Source organism: Syngnathoides biaculeatus, chromosome 23 (assembly GCF_019802595.1).
Source record: "Syngnathoides biaculeatus isolate LvHL_M chromosome 23, ASM1980259v1, whole genome shotgun sequence".
Lineage (NCBI taxonomy): Eukaryota > Metazoa > Chordata > Actinopteri > Syngnathiformes > Syngnathidae > Syngnathoides > Syngnathoides biaculeatus.
In genome coordinates, this window is record NC_084662.1 from 1,077,288 (window position 1) to 1,101,872 (window position 24,585).

A 24,585-nucleotide genomic window follows, 5' to 3' on the forward strand; every position below is an offset into this window, starting at 1 on the left:
TGCCTCCTGCAACATCTGTAATTAATATAGAAAAATATTTTCAAAGTTTATAAAATGAGAATAAAATAATGGATAGAGCACAGGTTTATTTCAATCAATTTCATGGTGCACAAAAGATTTTTGATAAGGACTAATTCATTTCAATCAGCCCTTGCTTCGTACTTTAGATGAGGTTTTAAAGCTGCATATGTTGATAAAATCTCCATGACAATGTGGTAGCAAAGGAAAGAGTTTCATTTACTGATCTAATTCAAAGTATTACAAAGTGTTTTCTCCCACATAAATCCACACGATGCTGGTAACTGTCGCAGTTTTTGCTTATTTACATTATTTAGTGGTTTGAAACTATTCTGGGAGTGACTAGTATATAATGCTTAACTTCTTGTTTTAATACTACAGTATTTTATTAAAATTAAAAACCCTACACACATCAGAACATAAGCTTGCCTGCACTTGTCAATACCCACATACTGAATGCCGGAGACAGCTTCCTTGTGTGATTTACATAGTTGGCCATTAAAGCTGATTCGGATTCTAATTCTGAGACTGCATCGGAAATCTTCTGTCGGAGAGTGTCACGACCAGAACATGGGGTTGAACCCAAATGCACAACTCAGAAGGTGCAAAGGCAGTTTGGGAAGCGTCTTCATGGAGTCCGGTGTCGAGAACCCTTCAGGCAGTCCACTAGAGTAGCAGTAATGGAATCGGCAGGCACAGGAGGTAGGTCAGTAGGCAGGCAGGAGTCGGTACACGAGAGAGCAAGAACAGGATCAGGAAATTGCGGGAACAAGGCAAAAGGCAACAATCTGACAGAGTCCAGACTGTATGTGTGGTTCTATATCAATGGAACGTGATCACTTGAGACGAGGCGCATGTGTGTGCCTCTGCTGATTGCGCCAGGTGCGTGCCGCATCAGGGACCGGTACGGCCAGGATGGAGACCGGCAGTGCTATGACAGAAGAAGAGGGAACGTTAGTTCCTAGACGAGAGAAACACCACAATCAACAATAAAAACAGAAGTGGGCTAGCCAACGACTTAACAATAACAACAACAAAACAACACCTAACAACAAACAGCGTTTACTGCAAATTTGAAAAGGACACGTTCACCCCACACGACCATCAAGTTGCACCACGAACCACTTCAACATCTCAGACTCTTCCGTTAAGATCCATGAACAGGATGTGAGATTCATCTTCAAGCAACAAAATATTGATAAAGCGGCGGGCCCAGACCTTGTGTTTCTATCCTAGCTCAGAGTCTACATTGACAAACATGCAAAGTCTCACAAAAGAACTTCAGCAGGTCTCTAGAACCGCGTGAAGTACCAACCTGCGTCAGGATAGTGTTGACAAAACTCGAAAACAACAATTTAGAGTTTTATATTGTAAAATCAAATCTTCCACCTCAATTTGAGGAAATAGTGAGTATCATACACATTTACCATAATACCTTGGTACGTATACTCCATTCTTTGAGATTAGTCGTCACATCTGTGCCCCAAACCAGATCGTGTTCCTTAAACTGGGACCGTCTAAGAGATAATGTATGAGTGGTCTGTTAAAGCAATAGGAGCACACTGACCTGAGCACACTCCCTCAAAGGCAACATGCCCAACAGGTCGAGTGCTGCCATATAGGGAAGAGGATGAGCGTAAGAAAGAAAGGACATGGATTGTGCATTTTACAGACTTCATAAGATCTTGGTATCTTCGCAACATACATACGCTGGCCAAATAGAGCTTGTTCATAGCAAAAAAATTGCACTCCAGGACAAATGTAAATTAGGCTACATAAAGACACCAGACCTGAATAATTAGTGGGTTTAAAACCATTAAAATCTTGTCAGCAAAGACAGTTTGAAAAATTGATGATGCATTAGGATGTGGAGAAGGCACAACATGTGGGTTTGCAGCTGCATGTGGCGTGAAAAAAAACACATTAGTTAAAATGATTTTCTGAACATGCTACATGTGTCAGGGGCGTGGCCAAGCCACTGCTCAGTGGCAGAAGCTCCTCACCTGGACCTAATTGACTCTAATTGGGCAATGCATATAAGCCTTGTGTGTTGTATTGTCAGTAAATGCTATTGGGCCACAAGCCTGTGCAATCTGTAGGCCGGTCCAAAACCTGGATAAATGCAAAGGTTTGTGTCAGGGAGGACATCCGGCTTTAAACTTTGCCAAACCAAGATAAGCGTTCATCTAAAGAATCCCATACAGGATAGGACGTGGCCCGGGTTAACTACCCCCAGCACCATTAATCTGCAGGGCTTCGGTGGAAATTCAGCAACTGTGGCAACTGTAAGAAGGCCAAAAGTTTAGGAGCAGTGTTTAAATTATTTTACCTTGGAGTTGATGGGAAGAGAAATGGAGTAAGGGTTATTTTAAAGGATGAGACGACTCAGAAATTGGAGGTGAAAAGAGTATCAGATCGAGTGATGAGGCTGGAATTTGAAATGGTGGGTGTTATGTATCATATGTTTAGCGACTATGACCCACAGGTAGGATGTGACCTAAAGTTGAAAGAGAAATTCTGGAAAGAACTAGATAATGTGGTTCTGAGCATCCCAGACACACAGAGAGTTGTGATTGGTGCAGATTGTAATGGACAAGGTGAAGGACAGGGGTGATGAAGAAGTAATGGGTAAGTACAGCATCCAGGATTGGAACTTTGAGGGACAGATGTTGGTGGATGGAAGGATGGAAATGGCAAGAGTGAACACTTTTTTCCAGAAGAGGGAGGAACATAGGGTGACCTACAAAGAGCGGAGGTTGAGCACGCATGTGGATTACATTTTTTGCAGACAATGTAATTTGATAAAGGTTATTGACCGTAAGGTAGTGGTTGGGGAGATTGTAGCTCAAGAGAATAGCATAGTGGTGAGTAGGATGACTTTGGTGGCAGGGAGGAAGATTAAGAAGACAAAGGCGAGAACCATATGGTGGATGCTGAGAAAGGAAGAATGTTTTGTGCAGCCTTTCATAAAGAGGTGAAAAAGAGGTGAAACAGCCTCTCGATGGACAGGAGGAGCCCCCGGAAGCCTGGACTACTACAGCCAAGGTGATCAGAGAGACAGGCAGGAGACTACTTGGTGTGTCGTCTGGTAGGAAAAGGGAGAAAGAGACTTGGTGGTGGAACCCCAAAATACTGTGCCTAGTGAAAGTATTTGGCCCCCTTGAACTTTTCAACCTTTGGTCACATTTTGGGCTTCAAACATAAAGATATAAAATTTAAATTTTTTGTCAAGAATCAACAACAAGTGGAAGAAAAGTTATTGAATGTTTTAGACCAATTTAACAAATAAAAAACTGAAAAGTGGGGCGTGCAATATTATTCGGCCCCTTTACTTTCAGTGCAGCAAACTCACTCCAGAAGTTCACTGAGGATCTCTGAATGATCCAATGTTGAAAGATGATGATAAATAGAATCCACCTATGTGTAAGTCTCCGTAGAAATGCATCTGTTCTGTGGTTGTCTCAGGGTTCTGTTTAAAGTGCAGAGGACTTTCTGTATGAAGACCAGGGGACACACCAGGCATGTCCGAGATACTGTTGTGGAAATGTTTAATGCTGGATTTGGATACAGAAAGATTTCCCAAGCTTAAAACATCTCAAGGAGCACTGTGCGAGCAATCATATTGAAATGGAAGGAGTATCACACCACTGAAAATCTACCAAAACCGGGCCGTCCCAGTTAACTTTCACCTCAAACGAGGAGAAGACTGATCAGAGATGCAGCCAAGAGGCCCATGATCACACTGGAAGAACTGCAGAGATCTACAGCTGAGGTGGGACAGTCTGTCCATAGGACAACAATCAGTCGTACACTGCACAAAACTGCCGTTTATGAAGACAATAAGAAAGCAATTTCTCAAAAATATCCATAAAAAGTATCGTTTAAACATTGCTACAAGCCACCTGGGAGACACCAAACGTGTGGAAGAAGGTGCTGTTGTCAGATGAAACCAAAATCGAACTTTTTGGCAATAATGCAAAACCATATGTTTGGTGAAAAGCAACACAGCTCATCACCCTGAACACACCACCCCCACTGTCAAACATGGTGGTGGCAGCCTCATGGGTTGGTTGGCCCTGCTTTTCTTTACCAGGGAAAAGGAGGATGGTTAAAATTGATGGGAAGATGAATGGAGCCAAATACAGGACCATTCTGGAAGAAAACCTGTTGGAGCCTGCAAAAGACCTGAGACTGTGACGGAGATTTATCTTCCAGCAGTACAATGACCCAAAACATAAAGTCAAATCTACAATGGGATGGTTCACAAATAAATGTATCCAGGTGTGAGAATGGCCAAGTCAAAGTCCAGACCTGAATCCAATCGAGAATCTGTGGGGAGAGCTGAAGACTGCTTTTAACAAACGCTCTCCATCCAACCTCACTGAGCTTGAGTTGTTTTGCAAGGAAGAATGGGCAAGAATTTCAGGCTCTCAATGTGCAGAACTGATAGAGACATACTTCAAGTGACTTGCCGCTGTAATTGCAGCAAAAGGTGGCACAACAAAGTATTAATGCAAGGGAGCCGAATAATATTGCACGCCCCACTTTTCAGGCTTTTATTTGTTAAAACAGTTGAAAATATCCAATAAATTCCGGTCCACTTCATGGTTATGTCCCACTTGTTGTTGATTCTTGACAAAAAACATTCTTATATATTTATGTTTGAAGGCTGAAATGTGGCGAAAGGTTGAAACGTTCAAAGGGGCCGAATACTTTCACAACGCACTGAAGACTGCAAGAAGTCATACAGGAAAGAGGTCAGTGAAAAAGAAGTGGGACGATGAGAGAACTGAGGACAGGCGAAAAGAACACATTGAGATGAAACATGGGGCAAAGGTAGAGGTGGGGAAGGCTAAATAAGAGGCATATGATGCATGTTCACCAGTTTGACACAAAATAAGGAGAAAAGGATGTCTACAAGGGATGTAGAGATGGGAAAGATGTGCAGCAGGTATGGGTGATTAAGGATAGAGATGGAAATGTGTTGACTGGAGCCAGTAGTGTGCTAAATAGATTGAAAGAATACTTTTAGAAGTTGATGAATGAAGAAAAGGAGAGAGAAGAAAGGGAAGAAGAGTCAAGTGTGATGGACCAGGATGTAGCAATGAGTAGAAAGGAGGAAGTAAAAAAGGCACGAAAGAGGATGAAAAATGGAAAGGCAATTAGTCCTGATGACATACCTGTGGAGATATGGAAACAATTTGGAGAGCTGGCTGTGGAGTTTTTGACCAACTTATTCAACAGAATACAAGTGGATGAGAAGACGCCTGAAGAAGGGTGGAAAAGTGTGATAGTTCCCAATTTTAAGGACAAAGGCGATTTGCAAAGCTGTGGGAACTATAGCGGAATAAAGTTGATGAGCTACATAAAGTTATCGGAATGAGGAACAGACGCTAGACTCAGGACAGATGTAAGTATTGGCAAGCAACAGTATCTTTTCATCCCTAGAAAGAGCACCCCACAGATGGATTATTTGCCTTTAGGATGCTAGTAGAAAAGTCCAGAGAAAGTGAGAAGAAGCTACACTGTCTCTTTGTTGATCTAGAGAAAGCCCATGACAGAGTACCAAGAGAAGAACTGTGGTACTGCATGGGTAAGTCTGGTATGAGGAGAAATATGTCAGAATAGTACAGGACATGTATGAGTCAGGCTCCAGGGAAGACAAATAGTGGGGGTGGATGACTTCAAATACTTGGGGTCAACAATCCAGAGTGGAGAGTTGGTGCAGCTGGTGGTCGGTGTCTGGTGTGTTATGTGACAGAAAAGTCTCTTCCAGGATCAAGGGTAAACTTTATAAAACAGTGGTGAGGCCAGCAATGATGTACGGATTAGAGATGGTGGCACTCAAGAGACAACAGGAATCAAAGCTGGAGGTGGCAGAAATGAAGATGTTGAGGTTCTCTCTATGAATGAGCAGGTTGGATAGGATTAGAAATGACCTCATTAAAGGGACAAAGTTAAATGTTTTGGAGACAAGGTTTGAGACAGCAGACTTGTCCAAAGGTGAGAGAGTGAGTATCTTGGTAGACCAGGTGCTGAGGATGGAGCTCCCAGGCAAAAGAGTGAGAAAAAGATCAAAGAGAAGGTTGATAGATGTTGTGAGGGAAGACATGAGGGCACAGGGTGTTAGAGTGGAAGATGGAGGAGATAGGTGCACATTGAAGAAGATGATGCGCTGTGGTGACCCCTAATGGGACAAGCCAAAAGAAAAAGAAAAGTGTTGTATTGTCAGTTACGAATTCATTGTTCTTGAGGCTTTATCGTTGTGTCTGACTATGCAAGTCTCTTGTTAGTGTATCTTCCTTGTTACAGTGTTCCTGTGCCACGATAGACACGTCTTGTTTTGTTCATGTATCAGGTTTTTGCCTTGTAGTTGTCGTACCTCGTTTCCTCATTTTTGGACTTTGCCTTTTTGGACTGCTTACCTGTGAATGTCCTCTGCCAGAATTAAACTACGCTTGAAAATAATGTCCCTGCCTCGGAAACCTGCATTTGGATCCAACTCCTAGCTGCATGCTCATGATAGAATGAACTGGCCAGAACAGGACCCAGCGGGAAAACTGCGGCGTTGCTAGTCACGCTACCTGTCTGCCTCCCGGCACACTCAGCCTGCCGACCAAGCATCCCTTTCCAAGTGGGCTGTCTTTTTGTCTTCTCCTACCTTGTCACCCGCACCACTTGTGTTATAATTATCCTCCATGTCCACCCGTTCACTGCCATATGTTTTATTAGACTCGGATTTTTCTGATTTTGTGGAGAACCTAGACTTATATGACCACCTGCCCGATTGTGATTCGGATATAGATTTTGTTTTTTCCCTGTGTATTTTTAGTCTAAGTCAATTTGTGTCACATCCCCCCCATTTCTAGCCCAATTGTGCCTAAACCCAAGCCATCTTACTCCGACCTTTTCTGGGGCGCCATTTATCCAGGAACCCCAAGTGGTGGGCAGCGGCAGCATCCGAGTAGAGCTCATAGAGCTTTATGCCCAAGCCCACTTCACTTCAGCAAAATTTGCCAGGAAATAAACCCATTCTAAATCACCCATTATTTCCCAGTTCAACCTCATGACTCCTTGTGGACTCTGCCACTCTCATATCCACGCCAACCAAGCTTCAATGGCAGCAGGCTGATGAGGCACCTGCTGACCCCATCCCGCCTCACGCTCATGTCTCACCGTCCCTGGAATCCTAGCCACCCTTGCTCATGTTTCGGTGACACCGGAGCCCCAGATGCCTCTTGCCCATGCCTCGGCAGCGCTTGACCAGAAGCAGCAGCCACCGCCCCCAAACCACGCCTCGGCGGTGCTTGACCAGCAGTCGCAGCCGCCACTTCTCAATCACGCCCCGGAAGCGCTCGACCAGAAGCACCAGCCACTGCTTTCAACCACATCTCGGAGGAGTTTGACCAGAAGCAGCATCATCCCCTGCTTCTCGATCGCACCTGAGTGGCCCTTGACCAGCAGCAGCACCAGCAGGCACTGCCTCTTAACCATGTCTCAGAGGTGCTAGACCAGCAACTGCCGCCTCTGAGCATGCCTCGGCAGTGCTTGACCAGCAGCAGCAGCAGCCTCCTCTTGACCATGCCTCTACGGGGCTTGACCAGCAGCAGCAGCAGCCACAACCTCTTGACCATGCCTCGGTGGGGCTTTGTCTGTCACCTGGTCCTGATTTTTCCGGCTTTCTCCCCTTGCAGAGGTCCGTCAGAGTCGCCCTTGTAGGGACAATGGTGCTTGGTGTCCTAGCCAACCTCCTGAACTGCTCAGCCAAGCTCATTGCTTTGGGTGACCTGGATGGTCACCAGTAGGGATTGCAAAAAAACGCTTACTTTCATAATCGGTTTTAACCGAACACCTGTAGCAAAAAAATGATTAACCGGTTTTAAAATCTGTACCATTGTGGTGTTTACATAATTCACCCGCGGGACCTTGAGTTGGGGTGTGGGGTTCCGCACGGACTGTTTTTGTTGTTGCTCTTCCGGAGTGATGAGTTCAGAGTTCCCGCCATTATGCGAGTAGTGTTTTGATGTCTGCCAATAAAACAAGTTTTGTTCCTGTGTCCAACACTCCGCCTCCGACTCCTTTTCTCCGGCGCTACACTATCGATCGTTAATTTACTCCGCGGTAATGGTGTAGTTTGTATACAATATTGACAAACAAGCTTGTTGAATGTGGCTTTTAACAACGCACTCGTGTAAGTTAAATTTTTGTTCTCTTTTTTGTAAAAATGTTTTAATGTTAACATTCTTGAAAAAAGTGGACATGATATTGAAAAAATAGCGCAATGTGGAATACTGGAAGAAATTATTGGAAATTTTAACCGATTTCGAAAGTCCGATTACGGTTTCGGTTTTAAACAATCGAAAACCGGTTCGAACCGATTAATTGTAACCGTTTGCGATCCATGGTCACCGGACAGGCTGACGTGGGGGTCCTTAGGAGGTGTCTTCTTGCAGCATGATGTGTGAACACAAACTATTTCATTGACAATCACTGCAGCACATCACTGATTTGGAGAACTTGGAAAGGCCCCAGCCAGCGCCGATGTAACCACGGTGTCTGCCTTCTTCATCAGTACGAAGCTGTCACTGTCATACAGCGGTCCGTCAGCCATCCACAAATGACTTGTATGTATGTCTGCAGATCTAGCTTTGGTAAACCTGAATGGAGTGCCTGTAAAAACAATCTAAAAAAATGATAGGGGGTACAAACATCCTCATATACAGTGGTACTTCCACTTACAAATGTATCAAGTTATGAAAAATTCTTGTTACGAAACGTCTCCTCAGAAAAATATTGTCTCTTGTTCCGAAGGAAAACTCAGGATATGAAAGGAAAAAAATAGGCTCTGGATTCACAGCCCCCAAATTCCACTAAATGTTAACAATCTGTATCTACTTTTAAAAGTGGTGCGATAGAGCCACTCTCACATTAGCTATCGCCGTAGCACCTTCCTGATTGTTTGGCTCGGAGGGACATCAATCTTTACCCATGATACACATCCTGTATTTGTTTGGCCCGGTAGAGCTGCTCTCCCATTGGATATTGCTGTAGCATCTTTCTGGCATCCCATTGGCTCGGAGGGATGTCGACCCTTACCCATGATGCTTTTCATCTCCCTTGGACACTCGACTGTTACAGAATCATGCTAGTGCTATCACTCGCTGCCAGATGCTAGCACACATTGGTAAAGTACAACTTTTCAGTGAGTTTTTTGCGAGTTTATTTATCTTTATTACCATATGCCCCAAGAAACACACACCCACAGTTCCTCTCTTGGTACTCTGTAATAATCTTTCTCTCGGTCTACAAAGTCACAATGTAGCTCCTTCTGACCTTCTCTGTACTTTTCCCACAAACATCCTCAAGGCAAATAATGCATCAGTGCTACTCTTTCTAGGCATGGAACCATAGTGTTGCTTGCATATTCTTACTTCTGACCTGAGTCTAGCCTCCACTTCTCTTTCCCATAACTTCAATGTTTGGCTCATCATCTTTATTCCTCTGTAGTTTCCAAAGTTCTGAACATCGCCTTTGTTCTTAAAAATCGGAACTAGTATTTTTTTCCTCCATTCTTCTGGCATCTTTTCTCCCGCTAATATTCTATTGAATAAGTTAGTCAATAACTCCACAGCAACCTCTCCAAATTGCTTTCATGCCTCCACTGGTATGTCATCAGGACCACCTGTCTTTCCATTTTTCATCTTGTTCAATGTTTTTATTATTTCCCCCTTACTAATCATTGCCACTTCCTGGTCATTCACGCTCGCCTCTTCTACTCTTCCTTCTCTCCCATTTTCTTCATTCATTAACTTCTCAAAGTACTCTTCCATCTACTTAGCACACTACTGAAATCAGTCAACATATTTCCATCTCCATCCTCAATCATTCTGACCTCCTGCACATCCTTCCCATCTCTATCCTTCTGTTTGGCCAACCTGTAGAGATCCTTTTCTCCTTCTTTCGTATCCACTCTGATGTATATGTCGTCATAGGCCTCTTGTTTAGCCTTCACCACCTCTACGTTTGCCCTACAATGCATCTCAATGTATTTCTTTTGCCTTTCCTCAGTTCTGTCTGTGTTCCACTTCTTCTTCGCTAATATCTTTCCTTGAATGACTTCCTGTATTTTGGGGTTCCACGTGTCCTTCTCCCCTTTCCTACAAGAAGGCACCCCAAGTACTCTCCTGCCTGCCTCTCTGAGTACCTTGGCAGTAGTATTCAAGTCTTCCGGGAGGTCTTCCTGTTCATCTAGAGCCTCCATTGTGACACACAGGTGTGACTCCTTGTTTCTCAGTGACAGCTCAGAAACCTGTCAGATCTAGAGAAGATCTGTGTGGAGGAGTGGGCCAAAATCCCTCCTGCAGTGTGTTCAAACCTGGTGAACAGCTGCAGGAAACGTTTGACCTCTGTAATTGCAAACAAAGGCTACTGTAGCAAATATTAACATTGGTTTTCTCAGGTGTTCAAATACTTATTTGGACACAAATAAATCGTTAATAAATCATACATGTGGATTTCTGGATTTTTCTTTCTAGATTATCTCTCTCACAGTGGACCTGCACCAACAATGAAAATTTCATACCCCTCCATGATTTCCAAGTGGGAGAACTTGTAATACAGCAGAGTGTTCAAATACTTATTTTATTCACTGTATATGTGTAGCACAGCTTTATGTCGAATGCCCTTCCTGGCGCAACCCTCTGCATTCATCTGAGCTTGGGACCGGCCTACAGGTTGCACAATATTGTCCAAAGTGGTGGATATAGCCAAAGAAGCAATCAAATAGACAAAGTCAACACATTAGGTTCACAATTCATATACAACTTAATCTATGTTAAAGTACAAATAGAAGCAGTCAAATAAACAAAGTAAGCACATGAGTAACACTATTCACAAACTACCTAGTCTATGTTAAAGTTAAAGTTAAAAGAATATGTGGATAAGAAGGTTCGAGTATAAAAAATGTGAGGATATGTCGATTTAAAGGAACTGGGGATGAAAGAGATTCAAACCAATGCTCTCCCTCCAGTAATGGATAGGTTTACAATTACCCATCATGCATTGCGACGGATGCCATACTGTGTGTCTTAGAGTTCAGAGAACATAGCTGAATGGTGAAGCGTGAAGTTTTTTCTTTCGTTAATTTTTCCATTTGGTGTAAAACTTACGACGTCGTTTAAAGAAAATGCAAATGTAGGGGACAAAAACACGTTTGACACTTTGAGCAGAGCCAGATACTTGGAGAAATCGAAGGACATCGGCGGCAAAGATCCATATGAATTTCAAGCAAGCGACTGGAGTGATGATGTAGAAGGCTACCCTGACATCACATATCTGATGTCGTTAATGATCACGTGAATTCTGTGAGCGCGTATACCCTTGATGAACTAAAGGCTTACAAGTCTCTACAAGCTTACAATGACTTTGTAAGAGGGTGGGTTCAAGATGTACGGCAACAGGTGATCGGTAATCAATGTGTAATGGCGGCTCAAGTAAGACATTCTCAGAGGTCTACTACGTCCCTGGATCATATCCCAAAAAGATGGCTGCGTTCTCTCCAGTCATTGTACCTGTATGGTCGGTCGTGGACAAGTGTGTTCACACGTGGCTGCCCTTCTTTTTGCAGTCGAGGCTTCAGTAAAATCACGGGATAACAAGACAGTTATAGGAGAGAGGTCTTACTGGTTACCGCCCTCTGCAGTTAAAAATGTAAGTCGATTTTTTTCTCAGAAAGAATTATCTGTCATACCTTTGTGTGGAATATATCATTTATTCATTCCTTGTTGCCTCAAGTATTTAATTGAAAACGTTATGTGTTCGGAAATTATCCGAGCAAGCTTTATAGTGTCTCTTTGTTTGATCAAGAAGAAATCCTGCTCGGTTGATCCTCGACAACCATCGGTCTTTCTGTCGACAGTCACTTGGTTTTACTTCCCTGGTTGACAACGACCTTTGGAATATCAAAATACTACCTCTTTGTTTATCCAGATTCAGCGCAGTTAATATAGCCCGAAACTACGCATATGTGGCCCATTTTATCAGACGAAAGGGGCTTGTTTGCTTTGTTGATTGACAGTTCCCCTGCTTCAGACACACAAAATGGCGGACAAAGGACTCCTGGGACTGTGGTGACGTCATCGGAAACCTATCCATTGCAGGCTGAGTCGTCCTCACGATTCTCGTACAAGTTGTGTTGGTTGAACAAGATTATGCCGTTACTCACGTTCTGTGCCTCTTCAACGTTAATGTTAACGGTTTCATCACAAACGCGTCGTGTTGTAAGCCAACCAACAAAGTCTAGTTGTTAGCAAGCGGGCCTAGGATCACAAACGGTCACGTTGTAAGCCAACCAACAGCGTCTAGTTGTTAGTAAGCGGGTCTAGGCTAAGCTAGGCCTTCAAACGCGAATGAAATACGGCTCCAATTTGGGTACCAAGATTTCACAGAATGATTCTTAGTCCACTGAAATCATCACCAGGCCAGGAGCGTTCCACGTTTATCTCTGGAGGTATGAAAGTTACAAATGTGGTTTTCAACACAATCATTAAAATATTTCCTTATTGACTACTACAGTATCAGATGCTAATTTAAATTAGGTCACTATGTTCCCAAAATACTGTCTACAAGTCTTGTAATCTGTGTAAATTGTAATATATATACTCCCACTAGTGGAAAGCCTTTTTATCATTCCATCCATCCCACATTACCTGAGCTGCATACCCTCACAAGTGTCGTGGGAGAGCCAGAGCCCATCCCAACCATCGCCAGGCAGGAGCAGGGCCACGCACCTTATTGGTCACTAATCGCAGGGCTCATAGAAACAAACAACCATTTACACACAGAGTCATACCTTTTTAAAGACCTCAACCAGAATGCCCGGAGTGTCTATCTGATAGCAAATATGCAAAATTTTGTCCATATTGCCTTATGTGTCAACCCATATGGATCAATGTTCCATCATGAGGCCAAAAGTAAATACATTTGTAGAGTAACCATCATTTGTATCACTGCAGTAAAGTCAATTCCAGTGCTGTTTGCAGCCTGTTGAATTGGCTCTGAGTGTAACTATAAATCCAGATTTTGTGACAATTTTCCGTGAAACATAACAATGCCACCCGTGATGTGACTTGTGCTGCTATGCACAATAATATTTGTACTCCAGGGCATAAAACAAGACAGAAACAAACAAACAAAGCAAAAACATTTTTAATAAGATCTATATATATTATTTTAACAAGACGTTACACTTCAGCAAAATATAAAAACAAAAAAATTTCACACCAACAAAAAGTGATAAATACGACATTCATGTTGAAGACAGAAGAATGATCAAACTACCAATGGGAAACTGTTCCTTATAAGAGTTACAGTTGTGGAAAGATGCAGTCTTGTAGCATTTAGAGCAGCATTATGTTAAGATTATCCAGAGTGCACTTATGCATTTGCAGTTCACCATTATAGACCAGTGCAATGACAGTTGTGCAAAGGGAGCAGTTTAAAGTGACAAGTCGTGGAAGAGTGGAAGAAGACATCCTTTGCTGGCCTTTTTTGAGGATGGAGTTGATCTTGATCCTAGTCCAGGTGCTGTGAGACTGTAATTCCCAAGATCTTGAAAGTCTTGACAAAAGTTGACAAAAGACAGTTGGAGAGTGTGAGGGGCAGCTGTGGTGAAGGATGCCTCCTTAAGTCCACAATCCTTTTTACAGTCTTTAGACTATTCAATACAGGGTTATGTTGGCCAAACAGTTTTTCCCCTCCTGCAATTAGGTCATTAAATTTTTCATCAGTGAACCTACTATTTTCTGCCTTGTGCTATTGTTGGGACACACCCTATTAGTAGTACATACAGGAGACTATTGCATGATTCATAACTTTAAACTGCTCCCTTTGCACAATTGTTATTGCACGGGTCTATAAACTTTTTAGATGGGTCAAATTTGAAATATAAGTCTATAAGTTGTATGACCTTTGGTACACGCTAAATAGACTTTTCCACATATAAAGCTGGTACTCAATAAACCAGGGCACAGGATGTACAATTTTAGAGGAAATTTAATAGAATCTACGTCAAACAACTATAATTACAAACTACAAAATAAGGAAAGAAACTAATGATGAAAGTGGACAAAGGGACATTTGTGTGTATGTAGATGGCTGCGAGCTTAGGATAAATGTGTATTTGGCGTTAAATGCGTTTAGTCTGCGCGAGAGGACAATGTTGCAGCTTCTTGGGAAGCTAGAAATTTTCCAAAAATTATGAGGCAATAGTTGTTCTGTGTAGCAATCTTTGCACTGTGTAACTTACACCTGCAGATGGAGTGGACTTCCCTGGACCTCAGAAGCATGCAGGCAGAACAATGGAGAAGAAGAAAAAACAACAACAAAATAAACAAAGATAGACAGGGGAAATGTTGCTGTTAAAGAAATCATTCATATGTTCTCATTTTGTACAAACTGTAGTTGGTTACACATCACCACCTAACTTCTACCTTTGAAGTCATTGTCTTGAAAACAGATGTTATCAATCAGACAGATGTAATTAATGAGAGAGATGTCGTCAATCAAACAGTCACACATACGCACACACATACACTCATCATGTGATTTATGTGAATAAAAAGAAGCTGCAAGGGGACACGAGTTGGAGTTCGTTGGAAGCAGGGAGAGGTCCTGTCGCTCCCCTTGCAGCAAGTAAAACTTGAAGCCTTGTCTGTTCGTTTCACGACGAGGCTCGAGGGCGGACCCAAATGCACGACTCCAGAGGCAAGCAGGTAGAGTACAAAAGCCTTTATTCAGTCCAAGGTCTATGATCAGCAAGTCAGTCCGTAAGAGCAGCAGTAGCAGAAGAGGCAGGCTTACTTGGATGGTCCGGAGACAGGCGAGGGTCAGTACACGGCAGGTCAGGTATACAGGACGTTTGAAGGAGGCAGAAGTATCGAGGGAGTCAGGCTTACGGTGTGAGTCGGAGAACAGGCGAAGGTCAGTACACACAGGTTGTCGATCAGGGATACGAGAGTGCTGGAACGGGACATGAAGCTCAACGATCTGGTGGCTGACTAGTTGTCCCCCGTGTCCTATAAGTACCGGGTGTACTCAGCCCAAACCAGGATGCAGGTGTGTGCTGACTAATTGGCTGACTACACCCAGCCTGGAGAGGATGCCAGGATCATGACAGTTTGCCTTCTTTTAATAGAGAGTCAAGCTTTTTAAACGTGACATTTGGTACTTCGAGCCGGATCCCAACACACCACCGCCCATCGAGGAGGGAGAAGACACACCAAAGTCTGTCGACAGCCAGGAGCATTTAGCTTTTCCTGAAGAAAAGCCCTGGTGGGATGTGAATTCGTGGCCAGGCCGGTGTCAGAGTCTAGTCTCCCCACGGTGGACGAAGGTTGACAGGATCACGAACAACTGGCGTCCAGACAACGCTTGAACCGGTAAGTAAGGCTACTCTGCCAGAAGGACGTTTAAGGCTACTCCGCCAGAAGGAGGTTGAAGGCTACTTCGCCAGAACGAGATTGAAGGCTACTCCGCCAGAAGGTGGTTTTAAGGCTACTCCGCCAGAAGGTGGTTTAAGGCTACTCCACCAGAAGGATGTTGAAGGCTACTCCGCCAGAAGGAGGTTTCAAGGCTACTCCGCCAGAAGGAGGTTTAAGGCTACTCCGCCAGAAGGAGGTTTTAAGATTACTCCACCTTTTAAAGAGGGTATTTCTAAGGATACATAAATGTGTGAGCGGGTGAATGCGAGTGTGAATGCCATTACGTACTTGTGGAATCATAGGTCATGGATGGAAACCTAATAATGCGAACAGAAGTCTGTGTTCCAGTGAAGTACACAAGGTAGTGGATTAGGACTTAGGTCCTAAAAAGGACAAGTAGTCTCAAACAAAACAACAGGGACAAACATAGAAAAGCATTATGGTGAGGGGGAACAGTAGGTCTGCCCCCGAGAGGATGTAAACTTTATGGAACAATGTTTACCGGGCAGCATGATGTTTCTTAAAAAAATGTAAAAAAAGAAGAAAAATAACAACTTAAATGGCAAGTGAACAGTTGAAGGATGCACCAGGTTGGTAGAAAGATTGATGGCAAGTGTTACAGTGAAGTAAGGAAAATCCAAGATTAAGACTTACAGTATATCTTAGGATGGTGAGAGGTTGGTTCGCATAGGCAATAAAGAGAAAGTCAGGAGAGTCAGCTGAAGTAAGTTATAACCAGCTACAACAGTTTAGAACAGGCTAAAGAAAGTGAGAGGCAGAAAGAGAGCTGTAAGAAAAAACTTGAAAAAAAATGAAAAAGGAAAAGAAAATGCTGTCTCCCTGGGAAACACATCCGCTGATAAAAGCCCCAAGGAAGCAGCAACAGGAAAATATGGCACACATATATTGACACAATCACAAGCTCCCAACCCTCCTATTGATTTAACAGTTCTGAAAGACGTGCTAAACATGCTCCTCAAAGTGAAACCCAGTGATGGCTTACAGAAAAAAACTGAATTAGAAGATAATATACATTATGGGTCTCAAACTGGTGGTCCGCGGGCCATTTGTGGCCCCCAAGATGGTATTTTGCAGCCCATACCTTACTTACAATGAAAGTTAAATGATGGTGTGGGCCTGAAGTTTTATATGAATGGTACTTTACAGTGTTGTGTGCGGAGCTGGTGAACCGACCAATCACGGTGGGGTTGTAGCTTTCGGGGTGTGACAGTGACAAGTCTTGATGCAAGCTGAGAAACATTTTTCCTTGAGTGAAGGTTTTATTAGTTTTGCGCACAACCTGTTTACATCAGCTTCCTTGCTTATCTTATTTTGTGCTTAAAAAAAAGACATTTTTAAATGTCTTTTAAATTGTATGCAACTAGAATTACTGAGGATTCGAGTCATTGATCTGCCTCTTATCTAAATGGGTGGAGATTTTTCCATGTACAAGTGCTGATACAGTTACTGTGGCAACATTCTTGTGTAAATATATTATTCCTTCTCATGGCATCCCCCCAAAAATGTATGGCAACAATGGGCCACATTTTGTTAATGGAAAAAAAATCAGTAAACGAGCTGCAAATCCAGAAATAACTTTAAAAAGTCATTGTGTCGGGTGAGTGGAACAACGCATGGGACAGTGAAGTCTTAATTAAGGAAAACTACGCAACATACAGGGAGAACTTGAAGAGAATGTTTACATTTAGTAAAACTGTATATGAAAATAACCCCAACAGATAAAGGATTGTTCCCATGTGCAGCAGTCAGAAGAAGAAAATACTTTAGCTGATTGGATGAAAGAGATGTTGCAAAATAAAACTGTTAAAGAAGCAAATGATCTTCCTCCTTCTATGCCTTCTTTACAGGTGCTGTTGGTGTCCTTTGGTGATTGGGTCCTGAGAAAAGTCATCAAGAGGAAGTGTTGGTCCTCACCTCTCTGGGAAGGTCCCTACCAAGTTTGCTGACCACTCCCATGGTGATAAAGACAGCAGAACGTCCCACATGGATACACTTGTCCCACAGCAAGCCTGTGGCTCCCTTTTCATTCAACGACGAGTAGCGGTGGAAGTCCGGCTACAAAGGGCGGGGTAGTAATAGGCTGTCGTGGTCTCAAACTGGTGAACAATTCAGCTTATCTGCGCTTGAGCATGTTAGGTAAAGGAGAGCCGCTAATGAGACTGCTGGCCTTAGTGCTGATCGGAGCATTGCTCCTCCGCACTGGGTAGTCTTGGACTGTACGTGTCCGTCACTGGATCTATGGACATGAACATCATGGATTAAGGACAATCCCCGCTCTCCATTGGATGCCAATGCCTGGTACTATTGTGTGAATATGGTGGCCCTCCGTGGACAACCAACAACAGATCCAACAAGTGTGGTGAACCTGGAACTACTCAGATGCCCCGCCATGAAAAGAAGCCTGCAGCAATGACGAATATGACAATGTCAGTAATTCCACATGCTGGTCCCAGACTTAATCCCAGGCCAGGAAATGATGCAGCCAGAAACCATCTCAGGTCTTCAGGACGGGCCTGATCACCACCATGAAGGTGCACGACTCGTACCAGCTCAACGCAGAGGATTACTGGCCGATCCATGGAAGCAGAAGCAGGAAAAAGGGTGTCCAGGTGCCCGTTAGCCCGCAGTTCATCCGGAGCCCATGGCCCCGGTGCTAACTGACAAAAGCAAGGACGTCATGTTCATCAGGCCCAAGAAGCTGATCTGCACATCTGCCACCCTGGTGCTCAGTTACGTGGACATCACGACTTTGGGGGAGGGCATGTCCCACTACGACCTCAACGAGGAAGACGTCACCTGCCTGCAGGTCACCAACGAGGAGTTTGCAATGTTGGCCCTTCTGCCACTGGATGAATTTGACATGGAGTACTCCTTGGAGAAGTTTGAGGGGCGTTGTCATAACAACATGACACAGTAGGGCCTGAGCATCGAGTACAACAAGAATGTGGTGTGCAACGTGCCAGTTCCCCAACGGAGAGGACAACAAAGAGATGGTTTCCTGCAACAAGTGCAATATCTGCGTCTACCAGGTATGTTACTGCATACAAAAACTTCCAAAGAGCAGCTGATTGTGTCGGATAGGCACCTTAGGTTTCCTGCCAAAGTGCCAGTTGTGCCCGAAGAAGGCAATGCTATGAAGCCCACCTGCAGTTTAACCAAGTGGGTCCATGTCAGCTGTGCCTTGTGAATCCCAGAGGTGAGCGATGGGAACCGGGAGAAGATGGAGCCTGCCACCAACGTGTCACACATTCCCAGCAACAGGTGGGTGCTCAACTGCTGCCTGTGTTAAGAACAGATGAGAGCCTGCATCCAGTGCTCTGCGAAAAAACTGCCGCATTGACTTCCATGTGACTTGCGGCCTGGAGATGAACATCATCACCCAGGACGACAAAGTCAAGTTCAAGTACTACTGGCCCAAGCACTCGGGCGTTAAGGGGAGTGACTCTGTGGAGCAGGACTCTACCACTGAAGTTTAAAATGAGGAAAGCATCGGGAGCGAGAAGAGCAAATTGAGAAGAACGGTTGAGAGGGGACAATGAAGAGGACATGGCCGTCCTTGGCCTCATCCCTTTTGCCTCGTCATCCCCCTCGTTGTTGCAGTCGTCCTTGTGTCTTGTTTGTAAATGTGACCCGCAGGAAAAGTGTGTCAATGTCCTCAATATGAAATTGCAAGAGATGGAGGAGGTTTTCTACCAGTTTGTGGACGCCGAAAAAGTGGACTGTCACCTCAAGATGGCACCTGAGACAGTTGACTTCCTGTACCAGTACTGGAAGCTAAAGCGCAAAGCTAACTTCAACCGGCTGCTGCTCACGCCCAAGAAGAACGAGGAGGAGACCCTGGCCAGACGTGAACACAAGGTATTGCTGAGATGACTTCAGCTATTCACGTACCTCCGCCAAGACCTGGAGAGGGTGTGAAAGCTAACTTGCATGGTGATGAAGATGAAACGTTCCATGTGGCAAGTTCAGGAGCAGATCTTCCAGCACCAAGTCCAGCTCATAAACCAAGAGCTCCTCAGCAGTAATCTGTTAGAGTAGGATCTGCAGAGTCTCTTCACTTTAGACCGACTGAGCTCTCAGCGGTCTCAAACTTGGAGCCCATGGAACCACTCGGAACACAGGACCAATCGACGATCAAAGCAGAACAAGGGAAAATCGCATGAAAGGAAAAGAAGCTGACACTCACTGCTGGTATCTAAGGATGACACCAGAACCCTTGAGGCCAAACCCTTAGATGTCAATGAGTTGGATCACGACTCCAGATGCCCAAACCACCTTAACGACAACATTGTGCTTCGCCACATGAAGTCCCCGAAGCAGGAGGCGACCGCTCAGGAAGGCGTTAGTGTGAATTCAGTTAACATCAATCATGCCTCACATTGCAATTGTACCCCACGTCTGGCAGGAGTAACTGTCGATTTATGGATGTTATCTGAACGGTTAATATCATCTTATATAATTTCTTAATTTCACCTCCATCTATCGTTGTCATTCTTATCTTGAGTTGTCTCATTTCTACCATTCAACCTCTTAAGGAATGATCATCGACGACGTGAATAATACCTAGTATTGATTCGATTTTATAAAGTAGCTGATGAACTCTGGCTTAATATAAAAACAAATGTGTATGATCCAAATAAGGATTTTTAAACTTACTAGGTCAATGACAAGTGCAATCGATTCATAAAAGATGAAGCTGCTGTAAAAGCTAAGCGATCACTTTATTATCCTTTTACTCTGTACGGTTACTCAATGAGGCTAATAAGTGAAGGCAAACCGGATTGGCTTCGTAAAACTAAAGCCAGTTAGTTCACCTAGGCGACTTCATCTCGACACCGGCTTAGAAAGCTCCCGTCCCCTGGCGTATAAGGCGTTTGTGTCAGCTGGGGTACAGGGGAAGCTTAACCCTTTAATTGGTGAGTTGGTCAGGACATTTTCCCGATTAGTCCTGCGGATAAGCAGAATCTGACACAGCTAAGAAATTGGATGGATGTATTATTATGGTCATTGAAATGCAGCCAGAAAGAAAATGGTTTTTGGGGACAGATGATTCATTGGACAAAGAGACTAGGGGTTATAACCACAGCCGAACAATAGTTAGACCAGGGGTGCTCAATATGTTGAGTTTTGGTCGAACGTGTGATGGCGTGCCAAAAAAAAAAAAAAGATTCAGCCTATCATCCATCTCGTCGCTTGATTCACGTGTGGCAGATATGTCGACCACAAGCACATAAAGGCGTGTTCTAGCAAGATGCCCTCCTTTTTACTGTTTTTCTTTTCCTTTCTCCAAGGCAGTCGCAGCGATGCACGCATGCCCCCCCTCACCCCCACCCCCATCAGTAGATCGTGAGAGGCTGGCTGCTTGAAAAGTAAATCTTGGGGTAAAAATGTGTGGGCACCCTTGAGTTAGATAGTCTACATATCTGAACACAAGTAACATAACAACCGTCTTTTGTAGATGGAGTTGTGGTGGTGGTGGAGGGACACCAGGTGAGGACATGCAATAACTAATTATGAGATTAAGGTAAGAGAGGACAGATAAAGGGAGGACAAGATGGAAAAATAAGCAAGGCGGTGCTACTGATGAGTGGTGTGATGGAATTCTTTATTTTAAATGTGTATGTCTGTGAATTGATGTGTTCGTATAACCTGTCTTGTTCTTCGTGATCCAAGCATAAGTAATTAAAGTGTGTCTGACAAACTTATACGTGAATGAACACTATATGACATGCATGTTACTCAACTGGCAAATGGACTTGCTGACCCATCACAATGAGGAGGTCAAATCAGCAAGCCTGTCCAGCAGGGGACCCAACCGGGGGATGCCACCAACCCCCCAGGTTTCAGGGAGGTCCCAGCCCAACTGAACCAGCCCGACCAATCCCAAAGGGATCAGCATGGGCACTGGACCACTGCCAAAATGATCCCCCACCCTCCCATGTTTGATCATTCTCATTGTGTCCATCCATCCATCCATCCATCCATCCAATCTTCCATCCATCCATCTTTACCGCTTTTCCAGGTCAGGTCACAGGGGCAGTATCTGGCAGATACCTAGACTTTCCTTTCCCCAGCCACTTAATCCAGGATACCCAGGCGTTCCAAGGCCAGGCGAGAGACAGTCTCTCCAGCCTGTACTGGGTAGTTGCTGTCCCCTTTGACTTAGCTCCCTCTTCACCAAAATGGACCGACACAAAGTCAGCATCATTGCAGATGATGTACTGATCCGCTTGTTGATCGCCCGCTCCATTCTTTGCTCAATCATGAATAAGACCCCAAGATACTTGAACTCCTCCACTTGGGGAGAATCGCATCCCAAACCTGGAGAAGGCATGCCACACATTTCTGACTGAGGACCATGGTCTCAGCTGTGAACCGCTCCAGTGTGCGTTGGAGATCATGGCTTGGTGAAGCCAATAGAATGCACAATGCAGAGGCCACCAAACTGAACATCCTCTATACCTTGGCTGTGCCTAGAAATTCTGGAAACGAGTCCGACTTATTACCGGCGTTGTGAACAAAACTCTGACAGTGGTCGTACAGGGACTGTAGAGTCTGTATCAGGGGGAGTGGTAACCCATACTCCTGAAGAATCTACCACAGGACTCCCCGAGGGACACGGTCAAACGCCTTCTTCAAGTCCTCAAAACACATGTAGACTTGGGCGAACTCCCATGCACCCTCGAGGATTTTGCCGAGGGTGTAGAGCTGGTCCAGTGTTCCATGGCCAGGCCGAAAACCACATTGCTCCTCCTGAATTTGATATTTGACTTCCTGATGGACCCTCTTCTCCAGCACCCCTGAATAGACCTTACCAGGAAGGCTGATGAGTGTGATTCCCCTTTAGTTGGAACACACCTTCCTCATTGTGTTCATTTATTTAAAATGCAAAAAAAGGACACAACATAATTAAAAAAAACATGCAATCTTAACTCCTGTACAACTGAAATCTTGTGAGTAATTAATCTGCAATATATAAAAATTATGCCACAGTCCAGGCTAGTGAAGGATGAGCAAGGCACGGCAAGGCAGAAGACCCAAGCACTGGGAAGCAGGGAAACAAGGCAGGAGTAGAGGAATCCCCCTGAAATAATTTAATTTACAAAAACAACTTAAAGTAACGACCAATATACTCTAAGTAACAAAGTATGACTTAAATAAACCTAAACTAGAAACTTGATCTGACTTTGAAAAACACAGTTAAAAATGACAGGAATCAGCAATCCGCAACATGGACAATGTACTGACAAGAACTGAAAGAAACTGGAGATAAATACAGAGAGCTCGACGAGACCACAATTTACACCTGGACAAGACACGAGCTGATTGGTCAATACAGGGGAGAAAGAATGTGTTACTGACTTCGAAGGTCTTGCAACTCTTGCAGGGCCTTCACCACCTCCTGGTGGCAACATGGGGTCACCACAGGATTGTCAGTTCATCCATGAAATCGTGACAATGGGCCAAAATCTAATTTTGGAGATAGTCGCAACAGATCCGGCAATGCACTCCCAGCCGAGCATAATCTATGACTAAAGGATACATTTTAAGCAAAAAATAAACATATTACTTAAATGATTTAATTACATAAAGTATTTAAACTATACATGTATTGTACTATGGATTTTATTATCAGGAAAAGCAAAAAAAAAAAAAAGCTTTCAAAAACTATTTTTTAGGCTTGGAACACATTTCATTTTCCATTAATTGTAATGGGAAAATGAGCTTCGGATTTCGAAAATTTGCCTTCTTGACTGGCTTTCTGGAAAACGTTTTACAGATAGAACAGACAACAGTGCTAGCTGTGCTATTGTCATGGTCCTGCCGGTGCCGGTCCCCGACGTGGCACGCACCTGCAGCAATCAGTGGTGGCGCACACCTGCGCCTCGTTCCTCATAATCACGGCCTATACAAATAGGATCACATGTATGGTCAGGCCTTTGCCAGATCGTTGTCTCATTCCCGCACTTTTCTGATCCTGTTCCTGCTCTCATGTGTACCGAATCCTGCCTGCCTACTGGTCTACCTTTCATGCCTGCCGATTTCATTACTGCTGCTTCTGTGGACTGCCTTTTGGGTTCTCAACAACAGACTGAATAAAGACACTTCCCAAACCACCTCTGCGTCTCCAGAGTTGTGCATTTGGGTCCAACCCCATGTTCTGGTCGTGCCAGAACGGTCTGGCCATAACATGGACCTAGCCGACTCAGCTTGGCTCTGTCAGTCCCTGCAAATCCAAGGAAAACGTATCGCCGAGCAGGAAGCCGCTCTCCAAGTGACTAATCACCGGTTACAGGAGATATGTGCTCGGCTGGTCTCCTGGTTCACGTCCATGTCCAGTGCTACCGGCCCCAGTCTGGGGGCAGCTACCGCCGCCACGAGTCAAAGTCCATCCGAGCCTGCTCCTCTGCAGGTCGCTGACGCCCAGCGGACCGTGTGTTCACCACTCTCCTGGCCCAACCGGTTCTCCGGAGACTTGGGCAATCAAATCAATGACACTAATTCCAGCAATGAACCACAGTCAATTTTTTTTGTGCCCTTTGTGAATGAAAACAATACAGTTTAAGAAGATTATTATTTTAATTTTTTTTAACCACCATTTGGTGCAGCCATGCAGCTGAACTGGGGAGTTAAAAAAAAAATAAAATGAGTATTTTTTTCACGTTTCGATTTGCGTTTTAGTTGCAACAAAACTTTATCCATATCTAAGAGCCCTGATGTTCATATTGAACGTGAAATAAGATGGCATGCTGTTTGAGGATGGTAGAGACCATTGGGATGTTGTACCGAGGTATAATCTCAATGTGGTTGAAACAGCTGCTTCTCCAGCACAGGGAATAATTGACAGAGGCATTCTATCCTGAGGAAAAAAGGGACAGTATGAATAAATGCACTGATTGCAATTTGGGGGATTTATTGCTCACTAAGTTTGTTTGTTTTCTTTGTTTGTTTCTTGTATAGTTAAAGTTCAGTGTACAGTCCCATGAAAAAGTATTTCTTCTTCTTCTCAAATGATAACTGTAATTTCTTGTGTATTCTGCACATCCTGCCCTCCCTAAAAAGTATC

General features: G+C 44.1%; 1 pseudogene; it reads left to right on the plus strand.

Moving 5' to 3' along the window:
* Positions 1–7,742: 7,742 nt before the first annotated feature.
* LOC133496944 (protein Jade-1-like) lies at positions 7,743–22,957 on the plus strand (annotated as a pseudogene).
* Positions 22,958–24,585: the final 1,628 nt, after the last annotated feature.